Genomic DNA, 14,554 nt, shown 5'->3' with positions numbered 1-14,554 from the left:
GATGTGACATTCATCAAAGAGTAATTGGGAACTCAGAGAAGCTGTTAGATATTAAGAAACGACCTCAGGGGAAATGTCAAGGGTGTGTCTATATAGGTGTGTAGATGTTTGCAATACTTATAACTTTCTAGTGTTCTATCAAACCCAAAGCCGCTAATATTTGTCAGAATATTGTACGTCCCATTGAGAGAAGTGGGACTTACTACCAAATAAATATTAAATTTATTTCCCTTCCTCCGCTATATGCACAAATAAGATTTTTCAAGGTGGTTCACATTGGTCTGTTTTCACTTAGACTGGACCATGATGAAGATGATGACGTCATGGCCATGACAGCCGAGGAATGTCCAGAATGAGGAATTAACTCTCTATTGATCTCAACTAGGGCCAGGGCCTTTTCAGTACTGGCCCCGACTTGGTGGAATGCTCTGTCACAAGAGACTAGGGCCCTGTGAGACTTGACATCTTTCTGCAGGGCCTGCAAGACAGAGCTGTTCCGCCTGGCCTTTGGTTTGGACTCAGTCTGACCCTTATGTTTCCCTCCCCTTATGGTTTTGATCTATGGGCTACTTTTAAAATGAGGCTGCATTTTAAATTGCATTTTAACCTGTATTTTAAATTGGGTTTGTTTTTTTCTTCCTCTTTCCCCCCTATTATGTTTTTACTGTGATTTTATTGGTGTTAGCTGCCCTGAGCCCAGCTCTGGCTGGGGAGGGCAGGGTATAAATAAAATTTGTTGTTGTTGTTGTTGTCAAAAGTACACTTTCAAGTTAGGAAAGTCATGTCTCTCAGTCCTATGTCATAGAATGGTAGAGTGAGATGTGACTACGAGGATCATCTAGTGCAATGCAGGAATCTCTTGCCCAACATGAGACTTGAACCCACAACCCATGAGATTAAGAATCTCATGATCTACCAACTGTGCTACTCCTAGGTGAGCATCCAGTGAGGCAGTTGCAGCAGCAGACAGGCCCCACCCCCAACCAGGGGCGGAGAAGGGGGTGGTGGGGGCGGTCCGGCCCAGGTGTCATCACTGAGGGGGGGGACATTCGGCGTGCCACCTGCCTGCGACTCCCAAGCCTACCCCGAGCTGTTGGGGGAAGGAGAAGAGCTACACCTCCTTGCCGGAGGCTTCCCCCTTCATTTTCACAGCTCAGGGGAAGCTTGGGAGATGCGGGCAGGTGGCGCCATTACCATCCCCCACCCCTGGGCTGCTTCCTGGGGGGATTTCCCCCGAGCTGTCAAAAGAAAGATGGAAGGGAGAAAGGCTGTTGGCAAAGCGGTGCGGCTCCCTCCCCACCGCCCTCTGGGACACTCACCCTGCCCCCATGGCCCCCGCCACTCCAAGTGCCAGATCAGCTAGTTCCGCCTCTGCCCCCAATCTCGGCTTATGTATCTTCCCCACCGGAGCTGCGAGCAAGCAGGTTCACACACTCCCTGTCTGTAACTTTCTGCTTCTCCCATTTCCATCCTCTTATGGTCTTAGGAGTCAGTGGAGCTAGGAGAGATGGGGCCAGGAGGAGGAGTGTGGAAACTCTTGACTCTACACTAGACTGTCCTATCTCTCATTCCTCCTCCACCAATTCTGCAGCTTTTCCTGACTCTGACTCTGGTCTCCTGGCTGTTACAGCACAATTCAAAGTGTTGGTGTTGACCTTTAAAGCCCTAAACGGCCTCGGCCCAGTATATCTGAAGGAGCGTTTCCACCTCCATCGTTCTGCCTGGATGCTGAGGTCCAGCGCTGAGGGCCTTCTGGTGGTTCCCTCACTGCGAGAAGCAAAGCTCCAGGGAACCATGCAGAGGGCCTTCTCGGTAGTGGCGCCCGCCCTGTGGAACGCCCTCCTGTAGGATGTCAAAGAGATAAACAACTACCTGACGTTTAGAAGACAACTGAAGGCAACCCTGTTCAGGGAAGTTTTTAATGTGTGACATTTTAATGTATTTTTAACCTTTGTTGGAAGACGCCCAGAGTGGATGGGGAAACCCAGCCAGATGGGCGGGGTACAAATAAATTACTATTATTATTATTATTATTATTATTATTATTATTATTATTATTGGCTCCCCCAGATCACAGGTCCCTTCTTCAAAGTCAGCCTCCAACCCCACCTTCTCCCAGTGCCCACCCATCAGAATCTAGCCACCATTCTTCAGTATCCATCTAGTCCCTGACATATTAGTATTAGTATTATTTTGAAGAACCAAACCAATAGTAAGCAAATGTTCACATGAAGCTGTCAAGAAGACCCTGTGAATCCCCGCTCTGAGCACAAATATAGAAGGGGGCGTATGGAGGAAGAGATGTGATTCTCATCCCTGGTTTTAAGTACAAAATGTGTCACACCTGGAAGCAATTAGAAGGAGACTTTACTAATTCAGAGCTAATTGCTCTTCTGTGGAAGCTCCAGCACTTGAATGGCACTTCAGGCTTCAGTAAAAGTTTCTCACTACTGGAAATGGCACAAAAACATTTGACTTGCTTTGAATATTTTATTGGCTGGTGATTAAGCAATTTTGTCTGCTGTTTCTGGGGGCAAATATGCGCTCAATTATGATGGGGAGATGTTTGCTGCTAATATTCAAAATGGAAGTGTCAACATCGCAACTAAAATAACAGACCAATCAATGGTGGGTGTGTGGGTGTGTAGAAAGAAAAAGAATATTTCTCCAGATATTTGTTAGGCTACAATCATCCTTTATCATTGGTCATGCTGGCCGCAGGATGGGGGGGGGAATAGAGGAAACCCAAGAAGACCTGGCGGTTCCCCACCCCAATGCAAAAGTTGTTTATCTCTCTTCGTCACTTTGCCACAGGAAAGCACAAAGCCAATGGTATCATTCTTCGTCACTGTTTATATATTGTCAGCATTTAGGTGCCGGGGAAAAATACTCCTGTTTATACAGGCTTTGGGATCACAAGTTGATATTAATATAGTATGATTCTGACCTGTTTTGGTGCAGCACCTTTTAGTGGAGTGGGGTGGAATTTCTACTTTTTATTCTTGTTGATGAATGAACACTTATTATTCTTTTATTCTGTTATGGATTTTGAATGTTCAATACATTGTTGTGTGTCTTAATATTTTGGAAGTCAGTTTCAGGCACTTTGTAAAAAGTGTTGAACAATAAATAAAAAGTAGAGGAGAAGACTTTACAGCCCAGGAAGGACATTGTTGTTTAAGCAAGGCTTTAACTGATGCAGAAAGCCATTTTATGTTCCTTCCTGTCCAGGAGGAACCAATGACCAGCCTTGGTGGGCAAAATCAGCCCAGGGCCTGAAGGTATTTCTATATGCTATATGGAGCAGCTGTGTGCACACAGATGTCAACAGCTTCTGAGATAGGCACAATATGGGTATCACTATTTGCAACCTAGACCAGTGTTTCCCAACCGTTTTCTGACCTTGTTTCCTTCCTGTGCCCAGAATTGCAGTAGGGAGTGGGGATATGATCTGAGGCCTCTGTGCTCTAACCACTACACTCTACTAGGATTGAGGAGCCACCCACCCAAGCCCAGTGTGACCAGCTGATAAGCAGGAAGCTCTTCATACGCATCGCATACCCCCCCATCACTGAGTACAGTAATATTGAAAACTTCTGGCGGCCTCAAAAGCAACCCTTTTCCTCACAACTCAGAGATTTCAGTGGCAGAACAGCATCTTCGCCGTAGAGTATCTCTTTGCGAAAACTTCTCCCCTCTTATTTGACGTTCCTGCTGGCATGTTGTCTATATCACCGATGCATTTGCAAATGATGTTTATTATTTCATAAAGCATGATGAGACTCTTCTGATACTTCAAAGCCAGCTGACAGTTTTGTTAGGGATAATCAAGAAACTTTTGGACAATTACGGCAAAGGGTTTGACAGCAAGAAAACGCACAAACCTTGTAACTGTAAAGTAGCACCAAAGTCAAAGAATCTTTGCTGAAAACAACTTGAATATTCATGTAATCCATCAGGGTTTCATTCCCCCCTCTCCACTTTTTTAATGCTTCATGTGTCTTCTCCCTGCAAGCTCAAGAAAGCTTATATTTATCTGTATAATATGAAGCTGTTGTCTTCCCTCCCCCTTTGCTCCTCTTACAATTCCTGTAGCTCTGCAGAAATCTTCCATTTTAATTTCTCACCACCCCTGCAGAAAATTTGGCAAAATTGCTCCCCCGATTTCATTGGCTGCAAATTGAATGGGAAATTTGAGGCCACTTTCATTCAGCCCTTTACTACATGGGTTGTTGATCGGATTCAATGACCCAGTCTCTGACTGCACTATAAGACCACCTGCCTTGAGTTACAGTAGATTCCCCAGCAAGATAGGGCTTCATTTTTGTTTTGTGTTTAATTTATTGTTATCTAGGCTTGGAATGTTCCATGGAAGAATCTCCCAGAGATAACTCTGTAAGTCATCCACTGTCTGAAGAATGCAGTCACACCCTGTGTGGGTAGACAAAGATAACACTGAGTTGCAATCACAGTAAACACCTCCTGATAAGGTTCTCTGAGCTGCTATAGAGCTCTGGAATGAGATAGAATGTACGGCTACACATTTCCATTGCTATCTGACCATATCTGCAGTATCGTTTCAATCTGACGGTTTCAGCTGATGTAAGTGGCTTCAGCTGAACCTCTACAAGTTTTCCACTTTGAAGTCCATGAGAACATAACCAAACAAAATGACGGAATTGCCGACACAGTAACATGATGGCCACAGTTCTATGAGGGGTTGAACCATAGAAATAAATGCAGGAGATTTGTATTTGTGTTGAAGTAGGTCACAATAGGGACGCAGGTGGCGCTGTGGGTTAAACCACAGAGCCTAGGACTTGCCGTGACGCAGGTGGTGCTGTGGGTTAAAGCCTCAGCGCCTAGGGCTTGCCGATCGAAAGGTCGGCGGTTCGAATCCCTGCAGCGGGGTGCGCTCCCGCTGCTCGGTCCCAGCGCCTGCCAACCTAGCAGTTCGAAAGCACCTCCGGGTGCAAGTAGATAAATAGGGACCGCTTACCAGCGGGAAGGTAAACGGCATTTCTGTGTGCGGCTCTGGCTCGCCAGAGCAGCGATGTCACGCTGGCCACGTGACCCGGAAGTGTCTCCGGACAGCGCTGGCCCCTGGCCTCTTAAGTGAGATGGGCGCACAACCCCAGAGTCTGTCAAGACTGGCCCGTACGGGCAGGGGTACCTTTACCTTTACTAGGACTTGCCGATCAGAAGGTCGGCGGTTTGAATCCCCACGACAGGGTGAGCTCCCGTTGCTCAGTCCCTGCTCCTGCCAACCTAGCAGTTCAAAAGCACATCAAAGTGCAAGTAGATAAATAGGTACCGCTCCAGCGGGAAGGTAAACGGTGTTTCTGTGCGCTGCTCTGGTTCGCCAGAAGCGGCTTAGTCATGCTGGCCACATGACCCGGAAGCTGTACGCCGGCTCCCTCAGCCAATAAAGCTGGACCTAATGGTCAGGGGTCCCTTTACCTTCAGGTCACAATTTTTCATTGATTAAAGGAACAAGACATTGGGCATGTATTGATAAGTAGGGTAGAGTCAACCGTGAGTTGGGGAATCGTCTCTGACATACACCAGGTGTTGCGATCACACTCAGGCCACCATTTGGAGAGGGACTGGGCTTCAGCCATGCTGCGCAGCAAACACCACTTCCCCTGATGCTGTACCAAGGGCACAGCAGGGTGAGACCAATGCCATCCTGCTCACCCACCCAGGTCTCAGTAATGCAAACCTTACACTGCCATATGTCAAAGAAACCAGCAACCATCACCAAGAACACCTGGGGGGGCTCATCTCAGAGAAGCACACCTGCTACCAAAGACCCACAACTGAAGGATGCAATCGGCAGAACATGCCTGGCGCAGCCCACCGGCCCCATGCAAGGCAAAGCCAGCCCTACCCTGATCTCCCTTTCTCAAGATTCATCCATTGGACTTTGAACTTGCATGTCAAGTAAATCAGCTCCTGGGTAGATCAGCTCCCTGCCAAAAGCAAAGGGGCTTGCATTGGAAACAGCCCCAAAGGCAAGTCACAGCTATGGAGGAACAACTGGGGGCAATTGGCACTGTTTAAAAGTTGGTGTTCAGTGCAACCCGTGCTGCTTTGGGGCAGGATCAAGTTAATATCAAAGCTCCTACATCTCTGGGCTGGGCAAGGTGTGGCAAACTATGGCTGGGGGACACGCATGCTGTGGCAGGAGCAGTTTGATGAATCAGTCTTCAGAAATGATAGGCTATAGGAGAAGAACTGATGGAGCTTACCCTCTTGTCACTCAGACACATTTCTCCTGGATCTGCCATGTTTCCAAAGAGGGTAATAGATCCACACATCTTTGAGAAGGTGCTTCACAGAGCTGGAACAAAGAGGGCAGTTCATAAATAATATTTAAAGCCCCAATTCTTCTGAGGCTTTGTAGTCTGCTCAATGGGGATGCAGGTGGTGCTGTGGTCTAAACCACTGAGCCTAGGGCTTGCCGATCGGAAGGTCGGCAGTTTGAATCCCTGCGACGGGGTGAGCTCCCGTTGCTCAGTCCCTGCTCCTGCCAACCTAGCAGTTCGAAAGCACGTCACAGTGCAAGTAGATAAATAGGAACCACTCCAGCAGGAAGGTAAACGACGTTTCCATGCGCCGCTCTGGTTTCGCCACATGACCCGGAAAAACTGTCTGCAGACAAACGTCGGCTCCCTCGGCCAGTAAAGCGAAATGAGTGCTGCAACCCCAAACCCTGGAGAACTGCAGCCAGCCAGTGGAGACAATGCTGTGCTAGATGGACCAGGAAGTTTGATTCAGAAGGCAGCTTTCCATGTTCTTATCATTCAAGGGGAGAATGTGTGAATAGGGCTAGTGATTTCCATTGAATGCCTGGCTCAGGGATGGGGAAGCCGTGGCGCTCCAGATGGCAACGCAGCTTGGATTCAACTCCCATCAGCCCCAGCTGCATTGCCAGTGGTCAGCTGGGCAGTCACTGGTTCTCTGATCCCTGTCCTAGCTATTCACTCAGTGTGCCACCTATCTTCCAGGGGCATCTTACCCATAGAGGATAGTGGTTCGGGCCACCAGGGTGCCAAGTTCTGCAGGGCGCCAGGGAGGAGGCGGAGACTGGACGCAGCGCCTTCCGGCATCAGCTGACTGCCCTCGCCCACCTCCGTCATGTCGTGCCGAAGCAGTGCCACGCCCGGAGCCTCCATCTGCCATGGCCACCACGGCACGAAGTGGCCAGCTGAGCCGGGAGGCACTGTATCCAGCCCCCGCCTCTTCTCTGCCAGAGGAGCCGCCCTCCAGCTGCTGCCCGCCTCCTTCAGCCCCGCAGGCAGCGCTGTCCTCCCTAAAAAAACTCTGGGAAATGGGGGTGCAGTGCTGGAGGGAGCTTTGCACCATGGTGCCAGATATGTTTAAGACGGCCCTGCTATCTTCCCATCTGCTCCTCTGAACATTCTTGTGCACCAGTTACGTCTTGTGCAAGTGGCTCCCTACACAAATTCTTCAGGGAATGTACTGTGGCAGAGTTATGTGCACTGGAGAGCTGCATATATCCATCTGGCCCCAGGCAGTGAATTTAACATTCACAAGGATTTCATGAGGTTGTGTGAACGCAACTACAGAGAGCTCTATTGCTGTGCAATTGCTTGTGTCAATAGCGGCAATCATAGCTACTTTAAGGGAAATGCAGAATCTGGGACTGAACAAGAGACAGGAATGAAAACCAGCTGAGCACATCCTCTGGGTCATCAGCTATGCTGATTGCCCCTCACATTGATTGATGTTCGACCCATAGACATGCTGTCAACTTGACATGCAAGAATTTCTCCTGGTTGATGTGCCCAGGGAGTGTTTCGTTTTATCACCAGCCTCGTGCCGTTGAGGGAGGGATTGGATAATAAGGATGTAAAAATCAAAGCCACTGATCTAATAAGACTTTTGTGCGGAATTAGTGGGAACAAATACTGACAGATTGCTAACATGTAACAGTGAAAATTACCGACATGATGAGACTCTTGCACCCTAACCAGCACCTCATGTTATCCCATTAACAAAACTGATGAGACAAAATTGCTAATAGGAGAAAACTTTCAGGTTGGATTATATCACTCCTGTATAGTATCGGTAATGGAACGAAAGAGAGGAAAGCGATATGATAAAAAAAAAATGATGGCCAAGCCTATCACCCAGGAGAAGCTGACATCATGTTTCAGTTCCAAAGCAACGAACATAGACTAAGGGCTGTTAACTGTTTAATTAATTGGTTAATGAATCTCTACCTTGCCTTTCAGACAAGGCTGACTGCCAAAGGAGCTTACATTTAAAACCCACTCCAAGCCTACAGCTAGGGCATTCTCACAAACACCATCATGTGTTAAGCATGGGTGGCAGGATCACGTGTTGCAACTTACCCTGGACAATGGTGCGCACACTTGCCGTGGCCTGTGAAGGGGAACTGCTTGGTGGACTGCTTGGTCTGGTCACCAAGCACATGACCAGGAGGGTGTGTTGGCTCAGGGTGCGTCGGTGACAGAAGGCAGGGCAAGTGAGTGCAGCCTAGAAATTCTACACAAATGTTTTGTCCCCATCCCCACCCAAAAGTACATTAACAATATATTAAATAACATAAGGAGAGTGCTGCTGGATGTCAGGGACTGACCCTCCCACGGAGGAGGAAGAGGAAGACAGAATAGATTTACAACAGTGGTTTGCGGGAGGTCACAGCTCAGAGACAGAGGAGGGGAAAAGTTGGGAAATCATGGGAGAGGAGGAGGAGGCAGAAGCGGAGCAGCAGCTGGCTGACACAGTGCCTTTAGAAAGCATTCCAGACCCTCCATCTCCCAGAACCCGGCGAGCATTAAAAGTAGGAGAGCAAAGAACTCAAAGACAGAGAGAACGAAGCAGCACCCATAGAGAAGAAGAAGAAGAAGAAGAAGAAGAAGAAGAAGAAGAAGAAGAAGAAGAAGAAGAGTAGTAGTAGTAGTAGTTTGGATTTGATATCCCTCTTTATTACTACCCTAAGGAGTCTTAAAGTGGCTCACAACCTCCTTTCTCTTCCTCCCCACAACAAACACTTTGTGTAGTGAGTGAGGTTCAGAGACTTCAGAGAAGTGTGACTAGCCCAAGGTCACCCAGCAGCTGCATGTGGAGGAGCGGGGATGCGAACCCGGTTCACCAGATTACGAGTCTGCCGCTCTTAACCACTACACCATGCTGGCTCTTTAGAGGAGATGATGAGAATGACAAATGAGGAAGTGGGAGAGACGGGGGTAGAGATTCACTTGGGACAACACCATTATCCAATAGGCTGGTTTCTATAGCCTCTCTCTGTAAAGATTGAAATACAAAAGGACGGTAAGAAACTTTATACTTTCCTGGGCAACCAGTTGGGAGCCGCTGACACTGGACCAAGCCAAAGGTCCACCTCCTCCAGCAGCCAGTCTTCACGGTCAATAACCAGCTGCCTACAAGCAGGACCTGTGATGGCCAATAACACAAGTGTGGAGAGTGTGTTGTGCTCAGGTCCCTGTGGGCTTCCTATAGGAATCCGGTTGATGACTCAGAGAACAGGATGCTGGACCAGGTGGGCCATTGGCCTGATCCAACAGACTCTTGTTTTGTTGTGTACTGCGAAGGAACACACATGTTAACAGCATCTTTTTAAGGCATCCTAGAATAGGGACAGAAAATAAGGGGTGTACCTGGAAACAAGGCTCATTGGGGCATATCCCATCACTCCTGATTTTGCACTTTGTATTTCATGTGCTTATTTTGTTGCTTGTACCAATGCAGGTGCTGCTTCAGCAACATCCCTCTCAAGGTGCTCATAAGACTGTGCAGCCCCAATGCAATGTCCTGGATTCCTTCCTCGCAAGATTTGGCATACACAGGCAAGCAGCCCTTATATGGTAATTTCCTGAATCTCAGCTTGAACTCAGTTGTGTTGCAGGCTTTAGGGAGAAGAAAAGGCTTCCAAACCACTGAAAGCTGAAGTCATTGCTTTTCTGTGATGATGAATTATCACCCTCTGTCCAAGAAACATTGCATAAGCAAAGAATTTATTCTAGTCCTGATAAATCCTCTCCAATGAATATGTGAGAGAATTCCAGTTCTCACTGGGGACAAAGGCTTTGCTGCCACCGAGCCATCCTTTCAACTGTTCCCAGCAATACTGGCTGTTGATTGAGATCCAGAGTCTTCCTACATGACCAAAAGGTCACAACAGTAGAGCTGCCATTATTATCCTAGCGGAGGTCCTGTGCCTTTAACTGCTTCTTCTTCTTCTGTGGTCACTCGTAGCCAAGTAAGATTGTCTTCCATAAACACGGTTTTAACAATGAGTCGTAAGTGACTGTGGAGGCCAATTCTGGACCCACACATCCTTCCACAGCGGGGACATTGGTTCCCGGGCGGGAGTTGATCACGGTGTGGATTTGCCAAGCGTGCCTTCCTCTTAGCACATTTCTCCCTTGCATTCTGAGTTCGAGTGTCTTCAAAGTCCATGACACCTTTAGTGAATATGTGAATAAAGTAGATTAGCCAAAATGCTGAGTTGCTGAGGTCTGTCACGTGATGATGCGCAAAATCTGTGGATCCCTAAGTGTGCCGGTGTCAGTTGGCATTGGTTGCTGTGATGTTCGGGCAGAAGAAAGCTTTTGAAGCTCCCAAACGAAAGACCAGGAGGGAGAGAACATGCCAGTTGGGCATGTGTCTCTACCAGGGTCCTACTTGAGTGTAGGCTGAACTCCTGACACGCCATGCCCCCGCAGGCAGTGTGCCACGCCCCAGGATGTGTGCAAGCCCCGCCCCCGCCTGCTCTCTGCCCCCCCCCCCGGTGCCAGAGCATGAAGCTCCACCGCTGCCAAGAGAAGGCTGTTTAGAGATCTCAGCAACATCTAAGCCTTCTTCAGATGTTCTTCTTCCCACAGGATGAGGAGGGAAAGCACCTAGATCCACCTTCTCCATGCATTGGAAGGTAAATGTCTGCTGCTGAAGCACAGAAGACTCCTCACTACAAATATGCTATTAGTGTGAACACATACAGAGATGATACGTTCAAATGACCACTGTCCAGTAAACAAACACGATGGCAGATCCTGGCAAACAATGCACAGGAGCCAGGAGTTGGTGGCAGGGACGCCATTCCCTACTGAACCTGTAAATTCCAAAGCAGACAAACAGAGGTGTTTGCCAGTCAGCTCTGCCTCTTTCTCTCCCTCTCCCCCAGTTTTAAACTAGAATTTCTCATAGTTGGGAAACAGATCTCAAAACATTGCTGGTCTGCAGGGAATTCTGGAAGTCTGCATATGTTACCATTTGGAAAGAGGAATGTTCTGTGACAACCAAAATTTATGGTATCGAAATGTGCTTTCTGTCAGGGCATGGCAGCAAACCACATGGAAATGGCTTAGTCATTTGGTGTTCTCACTAGTTTACCATGAACTCCTTGTGCCCTGTGTGTGTGTGTGTGTGTGTGTGTGTGTGTGTGTGTGCTGGGTGGGGGGACGTTCTGTTTTAATTCTGGTGCCACCAGGTCACTTCCTGGGGAATTGGAGAATAGGGGCTTTTGGCTTGGTTTTCCCCACCCACCCTGTCCTTGGATAATATGGTACATTTTGCAAAGGCCAACAGATGCAAATGAACAAACAGCGTATCTCTTTTTCTCTCTCTCTTTTTGTGGGAAAGAGAACAGCAGCTGTGAATTTTAAGAAACAGACAGCTGAACCAGGACAAAGGCAACAATCCTAACCTCACTTACCCAGAAGTAAGACCCATTGACTTCAATAGGGATGGGATCCCCCTGAGGAGATGAATCCGTCCATTTCAGTTTCGCTCAGTTTCTCATATTGCCAATCTTAAATTCAACTCTCCACATTTCCAGAGAAACTAGCATTTTTAGGGGGCAAGAAACAAAATAAAATCTTCATGTAAGTTAATCAGCATTTTAGCATTCATTTTTCCTAGTATACACTTTTGTGTATGCAGTCTTGATTAACACACACACTTTTGCAAGCAATTCCCCTAATATACATTTTTTTATACATGTTATTGGACTTTTTGTTTCTGTTAAAGTGTCGGTTTTGTGAAGTGCTAATTCAGTAAGCTGAATTTCTCCTCCACTCTTGATTCTGAGTAGATACAATTTAAGCCAGGCTCACAGAGGCTCATGCAACCAAATTGACTTATTGAGGAGGTGGTTCATGTGCAAGCATGTCATGTTGCCTATATGTCTGGAAGAGTTGTATGCATTGTTTCTTTGTTAGTTTAAATATCTGTCCTCTTCTAACCTCAAAGCCAGAGTGGTCTATGGTACAAGCACATCATCATCAGAGCAGTGGAAGAAGGCAGAAACCAAAACATTTTGCTCTAATAATTTCATATCTGCTTTGTTAGTCACTGTAATAAATATATTTATTAGAGCTATGTTGAAATTTCCCAGCATTTGTTTTCAAGCCATTTCTTGAGCAGGTGAGGATGAAATAAAACATCCCTACAAAGTCTTTTGGTGAATGAAATGTCTCCAAGAGGGGATTTTTACCTACTTTATTTAACTTTACAGAGTAGCCACAAGTTTTCCATTTTCTTTCTGTACATATTAAATTCTGCTGCTTCCTACAAACTGCACTTGGGGAGAGATGCTTCATCTTGACACACAGTTCTGTTCCCTAAGGCATTCTGGAAAGTGTGACTGTGGGAAATGGCCTGTGGCTATCTCCACAGTGTTACTCTGCTCTGCATTTCTGCTCTGCAGATGATAGAGGGGTAGGGATCATATTTAAACAAAACCACCATTAAGAGAATCTGCTAGCTGCCCCTGACCATTCAACACCCTCAGAAGACAAGCTTGGGTTTTAGTTACAGGTAGGTTGCCGTGTTAGTCTGTCGTAGTCGAAACAAAATAAAAAAATTCCTTCCAGTAGCACCTTAGAGACCAACTAAGTTAGTTATTGGTATAACTAACTTACCAATACCAATAACTACGGTAATTTAGTTGGTCTCTAAGGTGCTACTGGAAGGAATTTTTTCATTTTGTTTCAAGCTTGGGTTTTGTCAGACATACGGATGATGCAAGTTGCACACCTAGAGAGAGCAGCCACCAGTAGATGTCATGGTGTTCTGGCAAAAGATCCAGAAGATCATTCTTATGTGTAGAACAGTGATGGATAACTCAGCCCTCAACCCACCAGATGTTGATGAACTACAACTCCTGTCATCCCCGACCATTGACCATGCTGGCTGAGGCAGGATAGAAATTAGAAATTAGAGTACAGCAACATCTGGAGCATCACGGGTTCCCCATCCTTGTGTAGTCCTTTTGGTTGAGCAAAATCAAGCAGGTGTTCTTTGAAGGATGCAGAACGCTCTCAAGGATGTAAACATTGACATAAGTTCACATGAACAATTACATGATCACCTTCAATGCATGGCAAACTCTGCACTCATTCATCTTGCTCACATTTCTAACATGTCAACTGGGTTGTGTGAACTAGCCCTAAGGCAAGTGAATGGCTTTTGTGACCAGCTTGAAGGATAAGATATTATTCCTCTATGCCACTACAGCCGCAAGAATTATGTTGGCACAAAATTGGAAAACGGAAACTATACCCAGCATAAGCGATTGGCAGGTTAAAATGGTAAATTATGCTGAGCTCGCTAGATTAACAGGAAGAATAAGAGATCAAGATGAACAGAAATATCATGACATTTGGAATAAATATTGGAAGTATATTGGAACTAATTTGTAAATGACACTGGCGGGGTTGGAATAACTTTAACAGTAAACGGTTAATACGAAAAAGTAAAAATAAAATACGTGATTATAGGTTTTATTTGATACTTACCAAAAGGGTGGAGGGGGGTCCAAGGGTTTATATATATATATATATATATATATATATATATATATATATATATATATATTTGTATAATTTGGGGAGTGGATATAATATGTGCAAGTTATGTAAATGAATTATATTTATATTGCAATGTTTATCTGTGTAATTTGAATAAAAATGTAATAATAAAAAAAGAAGGATAAGAGCCCTAGTTCAGATGTAGCAATCCAGGTGCAACGAACCATAGCTTAGCTTTATCGCAATGCTTTGTAGTTTGTTAAACCACAGTTTCCTGTGATCTCCAAATTAGGAAACTGGTTTGTGTGCTCTCTAAAAACCAGAATACTAATCTTGATTTTTATTCCAATTTACTATCCTGCTTTGTAGGAGCAAACCACAATTTCCCAGTTCAGATGCCATAGGTAACTGTAGTGTAACAAACTAGGAAGCATTGAGTTAAGATCTGAGTGAGAGGGAATGAGCAAGTACCCAGGTGCCCAGTTTGCTCCTGATCCAAGAAGCTACAGTTTATTAGGGAAAGGTCATTACATCAGAAGCAGGCCATAGCGCTTGATGTAATCTCTAGACCCTTTCATGCTCTTTAACCTCAAGTTGCAATAGGAGAACACACACAACCTCCCTTTTGTATTCTATACCCTCTGCACTAAAAAAAAATAAAAATAAATGTAAAGGTCTTCTTGAACTCTTCCTTCTCCAAGTTTCTGTACAGTTCAGCTTTAGGCCCAATG

General features: G+C 46.1%; 1 long non-coding RNA gene across 1 annotated transcript in view; it reads right to left on the bottom strand.

Moving 5' to 3' along the window:
• The window catches only part of LOC307204039, a 38,901-nt gene that overhangs the window by 5,840 nt on the left and 18,507 nt on the right, over window positions 1-14,554 (bottom strand). The window lies entirely within an intron of this gene.

The sequence above is a fragment of the Podarcis cretensis genome, assembly GCF_951804945.1.
Source record: "Podarcis cretensis genome assembly, chromosome: 15".
NCBI lineage: Eukaryota > Metazoa > Chordata > Lepidosauria > Squamata > Lacertidae > Podarcis > Podarcis cretensis.
Note: the sequence above shows the minus strand (reverse complement) of the source record. Positions and strands in the feature narration are given on the sequence as shown.